The sequence below is a fragment of the Delphinapterus leucas genome, chromosome 3 (assembly GCF_059928025.1).
Source record: "Delphinapterus leucas isolate spDelLeu-1000000601 "Yukka" chromosome 3, BTC_Dleu_Yukka2, whole genome shotgun sequence".
Taxonomy (NCBI): domain Eukaryota; kingdom Metazoa; phylum Chordata; class Mammalia; order Artiodactyla; family Monodontidae; genus Delphinapterus; species Delphinapterus leucas.
This window is the reverse complement of record NC_143131.1, coordinates 26479858-26486743: the sequence shown is the minus strand read 5'-3', so window position 1 is coordinate 26486743 and position 6886 is coordinate 26479858.

Sequence of the window (6886 nt, the reverse complement as noted above, 5' to 3'; positions counted from 1 at the left end):
AGTTACCATAGTATCAGATGGTTAATATTATAAAATAATTATATTAAAGCATTACTTCCAAGTGTGATACATAGAAAGTAGCAATAGTTTTACCTAGGATAAATATTAAAATGCAGATTTCTTAGAAACTGAATCAAATAACCCTAAATAGCTGTTTGAAAATCACAGCCATTAAAGGTTTAGGAACAGAAAAAACTATAAACACTTATATGGCTAGCATTTAGTTTTCTGTGAATAGAAAATTAGAGCCATCAGATTCTGAGGTTCAGTATCAGAGGTTTTCTTTTGTATACAGACCTCAGGAATCTTCATCTTAAACTAGCATTCCAGGCGCTTTACTACAAAAGTACCTGGAATAAGACTTTCCAAAATATTGAAATAAAAAACATAGAAAGGCTTAATAGAAAGCGATATCTATATTACTGTCAGAACAGACAGAGAGTTATATTTTGAAGAAGAAGATATGACAGTAATCAAGACAGTATGGTACTGGCACAAAAACAGAAATATAGATCAATGGAACAGGATAGAAAGCCCAGAGATAAACCCACACACATATGGTCACCTTATCTTTGATAAAGGAGGCAAGAATATACAATGGAGAAAAGACAGCCTCTTCAATAAGTGGTGCTGGGAAAACTGGACAGCTACATGTAAAAGAATGAAATTAGAACACTCCCTAACACCATACACAAATATAAACTTAAAATGGATTAAAGACCTAAATGTAAGGCCAGACACTATGAAACTCTTAGAGAAAAACATAGGCAGAACACTCTATGACATAAATCACAGCAAGATCCTTTTTGACCCACCTCCTAGAGTAATGGAAATAAAAGCAAAAATAAACAAATGGGACCTAATGAAACTTAAAAGCTTTTTGCACAGCAAAGGAAACCATAAACAAGATGAAAAGACAACCCTCAGAACAGGAGAAAATATTTGCAAATGAGGCCACGGACAAAGGATTAATCTCCAAAATTTACAAGCAGCTCATGCAACTCAATATCCAAAAAACAAACAACCCGATCCAAAAATGGGCAGAAGATCTAAACAGACATTTCTCCAAAGAAGATATACAGATTGCCAACGAACATATGAAAGAATGCTCAACATCATTAATCTTAGAGAAATGCAAATCAAAACTACAATGAGATACCACCTCACACCAGTCAGAATGGCCATCATCAAAAAATCTACAAACAGTAAATGCTGGAGAGGGTGTGGAGAAAAGGGACCCGTCTTGCACTGTTGGTAGCTATGTAAATTGATACAGTCACTGTGGAGAACAGTATGGAGGCTTCTTAAAAAAATAAAAATAAAACTACCATACGACCCAGCAATCCCACTACTGGGAATATACCCTGAGAAAACTATAATTCAAAAAGAGTCATGTACCACAATGTTCACTGCAGCTCTATTTACAATAGCCAGGACGTGGAAGCCACCTAAGTTTCCATTGACAGATGAATGGATAAAGAAGATGTGGCACATATATACAATGGATTATTACTCAGCCATAAAAAGAAACAAAATTGAGTTGTTTGTAGTGAGGTGGATGGACCTAGAGTCTGTCATACAGAGTGAAGTAAGTCAGAAAGAGAAAAGCAAATACCATATGCCAACACATATATATGGAATCTAAAAAAAAAAAAAAAGGCTCTGAAGAACCTAGGGGCAGGACAGGTATAAAGACGCATATGTAGAGAGTGGACTTGAGGACACAGGGAGGGGGAAGGGTAAGCTGGGACGAAGTGAGATAGTGTCATGGACACGTATACACTACCAAATGTAAAATAGCTAGCTAGTGGAGAGCAGCCACATAGCACAGGGAGATCAGCTCAGTGCTTTATGACCACCTAGAGGGGTGAGATAGGGAGGGTGAGAGGGAGATGCAAGAGGGAAGAGATATGGAGATATATGTATATGTATAGCTGATTCACTTTGTTATAAAGCAGAAACTAACACAGCATTGTAAAACAATTATACTCCAATAACGATGTTAAAGATAAATAAATAAAGGATTTCCCTGGTGGTGCAGAGGTTAAGAGACTGCCTGTCAATGCAGGGGACACAGGTTTGGGCCCTGGTCTGGGAAGATCTCACATGCCACGGAGCAGCTAAACCTGTGAACCACAACTACTGCCCGCGGAACTAGAGCCCATGCTCCGCAACAAGACAAGCCACCACAGTGAGAAGCCCATGCACCACAACCAAGAGTAGCCCCCACTCGCTGCAACTAGAGAAAGCCCTCACGCAGCAACAAAGACCCAACACAGCCAAAAATAAATTAAAAATATAAATAAATAAAGTACCTCATATAAGTGGAAAAAATAAAATAAAATAAAAGGGGGCTTATTGTATGAATACATGGAAAGTACTGAAAAAGCAGAAATGTATGAAAAGATACACAACAAATTATCATGGATATAGAATGTAGATCAGATCAGAGTGCACATCAAACAAAGTGGTAAGGCTGTCTTTTATTTTTCCAGAAGACCAGCTGCTCCTGACTCTGTAAGTCACCATTGTGGAGCCCACCCAAATCACGTCTCCTTCCACTATTTCTGCTTCCACAAATAACTTCCTTTAACACAGGTCTTGGCTTACTCATGGCTTCTGCTGTCTCACAGTGTTGCTCCTCAGTGTGTGTCTCCTTTTTCAGCATTACTGTATTTATTACAAACATGTATTGCATATATTGAATGCTTATTTCATACCAAATCCATTTACCTACATGGTCTCATTTACTCACCACAGCAACTTCATGGCATAAACATTACTACAATTAACATTTTGGAGTCAGAAAGCTGAAGCTTAATAAAGTTAACTAATACGCCACAAATCACAAATGTAATATCATGATATATGGTGCTGATTCCAGATTTAGTTCTTAACCTCAACCAGCTCTCTCCCACCACGGTATGTTCTTTCTTTCTGTCTGGCATACAAAGGGTAGACTCTGTTTGGAACAGAGCTGATGTTAAAGAGATTTTGTTTACTCAGCTATTTTCATTGGCCAGTGATGACCTACAGATGGCTTCCACCAGTCCAATCAGTTGTCACCTGGAAAGTAAGTTCACTGGTTTCAAGACATGGTATTCCATTTGTAAAGTTCACCTTCATAAAACTGTTGAGGTAACACATAGTCAGAAGAAAATATAATGTGAGACCTTGATTAGAACTGTAATATTTTAGACTTCAGAAAAGTCTATCTGTTAGTCATAACAAAACAGATCATTACCATGTGCACTTTAGCTAATTTCTTCTATTTTCTAATTTGTGTCATGAATTATATAGTTGGAGTTTTACTGTGCATACAGTATTATAGTACAATTTTAGTATAGATCCATGAGTGATCTTCTGTATAATTTTCTCAACACTTCTCTAAAAATATAGGAATAATGTACCAAATATTTTAAAATTTCATTAAAATATAATAGCCATAATGATACCAAGAAGACAAGAATTTTTGCTCCAGAACAAAGAACAAATATATGTATATATTCCAGCTTTTTCCTTGTTGAAGGGGCCCCATACTGCTTCAACTTACATACAACCTGAAACCTCACTCTTTCACATTCAGAACTTTTAAATTCTGGCATTTCTAAATCTATTAATTCTTTCCATTATAATTTGTGTCTTTTGGGTCCATTTTAAAAATCGTTCTCTATATCCAAGTTTCTAAATCTATTCTCATATATTTTCTTCTAATAAGTATGAGTATTTCATATTTGGGTTTTTATTTCTTTCAGAATATATTCTGTATGTGGAACTATGTCTTTTTATTTCAATGTAACTTTATATCTTTTATTTCAGGAAAACATTTCTATATACTGAGGCATATTTTCTTTCACTTGTTATGTTTATTATGAACCCCATTTTGTTTATATTTCTCTTATCTATCCTTTACTCTTATATTTTCTGTCCACTGTGTATATGAGTATTTTCATCATGTCTAGCTAGCACTTAACATATATTTTTCCAGATTATTCATTTTATTATTTTTAATATTGAATTATTTGTCTATTTATTACATTCCTTTTTCCTTTTCAATGACTCTCAGCTCCAGTAGCTCATTTTTTAATCATCTTTTCTCTTATAACATTTTCTGTTCTGTTTTGAATCTTCTGATCTCTTCTTTCAGGCTTTTCTTTTTTTTTTAACATCTTTATTGGAGTATAATTGCTTTACAATATTATGTTAGTTTCTGCTATATAACAAAGTGAATCATCTATATGCATACCTATACACCCATATCCCCTCCCTCTTGTGTCTCCCTCCCACCCTCCCTATGCCATCCTTCTAGGTGATCACAAATCACCAAGCTGATCTCCATGTACTATGCATCTGCTTCCCACTAGCTATCTATTTTACATTTGGTAGTGTATATACATCAGTGCTACTCTCTCACTTCGTCCCAGCTTACCCTTTTGCACCATGCCCTCAAATCCATTCTCTACATCTTCATCTCTATTCCTGTCCTGCCCCTAGGTTCATCAGAACCATTTTTTTCTTTTAAATTCCATATATATGTGTTAGCATATGGTATTTGTTTTTCTCTTTCTGACTTACTTCACTCTGTATGACAGACTCTAGGTCCATCCACCTCACTAAAAGTAACTCAATTTCATTTCTTCTTATGGCTGAGTAATATTCCATATATATATGTGCCACATCTTCTTTATCCATTCACCTGTCGATGGACACTTAGGTTGTTTCCATGTCCTGCCTATCGTAAATAGAGCTGAAGTGAACATTGTGCTACATGACTCTTTTTGAATTATGGTTTTCTCAGGGTATATGCCCAGTAGTGGGATTGCTGGGTCATATGGTAGTTCTATTTTTAGTTTTTTAAGGAACCTCCATACTGTTCTCCATAGTGACTGTATCAGTTTACATTCCCACCAACAGTGAAAGAGGGTTCCCTTTTCTCCACACCCTCTCCAGCATTTACTGTTTCTAGATTATTTGACAATGGCCACTCTGACTGCTGTGAGGTGATATCTCATTGTAGTTTTGATTTGCATTTCTCTAATGATTAGTGATGTTGAGCATCCTTTCATGTGTTTGTTGGCAATCTGTGTATCTTCTTTGGAGAAATGTCTGTTTAGATCTTCTGCCCATTTTTGGATTGGGTTGTTTGTTTTTTGGATATTGAGTTGCATGAGCTGCTTTGTATATTTTGGAGATTAATCCTTTGTCAGTTGTTTTCTTTGCAAATATTTTCTCATGTTCTGAGGGTTGTCTTTTCATCTTGTTCATGGTTTCCTTTGCTGTGAAAAAGCTTTTAAGTTTCATTGGGTCCCATTTGTTTACTTTTGTTTTTATTTCCATTTCTTTAGGAGGTGGATCAAAAAGGATCTTGCTGTGATTTATGTCATAGAGTGTTCTGCCTGTGTTTTTCTCTAGGAATTTTATAGTGTCTGGCCTTACATTTAGGTCTTTAATCCATTTTGAATTTATTTTTGTGTATGGTGTTAGGAAGTGTTCTAATTTCATTCTTTTACATGTAGCTGTCCAGTTTGTCCAGCACCACTTATTGAAGAGGTGGTCTTTTCTCCTTTCTATATTCTTGCCTCCTTTACCAAAGAAAAGATGACCATATGTGCATGGGTTTATCTGGGCTTTCTATCCTCTTCCATTGATCTATATTTCTGTTTTTGTGTCAATACCATACTGTCTTGATGACTGTAGCTTTGTCATATAGTCTGAAATCAGGGAGCCTGATTCCTCCAGCTTTATTTTTCTTTCTCAAGGTTGCTTTGGCTGTTTGGCGTCTTTTGTGTTTCCCTACAAATTGTGAAATTTTTTGTCCTAGTTCTGTGAAAAATGCCATTGGTAGTTAGATAGGCATTGCATTGAATCTGTAGATTGCTTTGTGTAGTATAGTCATTTTCACAATGTTGATTCTTCCAAATCAAGAACATGGTATATCTCTTCATCTGTTTGTATCATGTTTACTTTCTTTCATCAGTGTCTTATAGTTTTCTGCATACATGTCTTTTGTCTGTTTAGGTAGCTTTATTCCTAGGTATTTTATTCTTTTTGTTGCAATGGTAAATAGGAGTGTTTCCTTAATTTCTCTTACAGATTCTTCGTTGTTAGTGTATAGGAATGCAAGAGATTTCTGTGCATTAATTTTGTATCCTGCTACTTTACCAGATTCATTGTTTAGCTCTTGTAGTTTTCTGGTAGCATCTTTAGGATTCTCTATGTTTAGTGTCATGTCATCTGCAAACAGTGACAGTTTTACTTCTTCTTTTCTGATTTGTATTCGCTTTATTTCTTTTTCTCTGATTGCTGGGGCTAAAACTTCCAAAACTATGTTGAATAATAGTGGTGAGAGTGGGCAACCTTGTCTTGTTCCTGATATTAGAGGAAATGCTTTCAGTTTGTCACCGTTGAGAATGATGTTGGCTGTGGGTTTGTCATATATGGCCTTTATTATTTTGAGATAAGTTCCCCCATGCCCACTTTCTGGAGAGTTTTTTTTTATCATGAATCAGTGTTTAATTTTGTTGACCTTTTTCTGTATCTATTGAGATCAGCATATGGTTTTTATCCTTCAATTTGTTAATATGGTGTATCACATTGATTGATTTGCATATACTGAAGAATCCTTGCATTCCTGGGATAAATCCCACTTGATCATGGTGTATGATCCTTTTAATGTGCTGTTGGATTCTCTTTGCTAGTATTTTGTTGAGGATTTTTGCATCTGTGTTCATCAGTGATAGTGGCCTGTAGTTTTCTTTTTTTGCGACATCTTTATATGGTTTTGGTATCAGTGTGATGGTGGCCTCGTAGAATGAGTTTGGGAGTGTTCCTCCTTCTGCTGTATTTTGGAAGAGTTTGAGAAGGATAGGTGTTAGCTCTTCTCTAA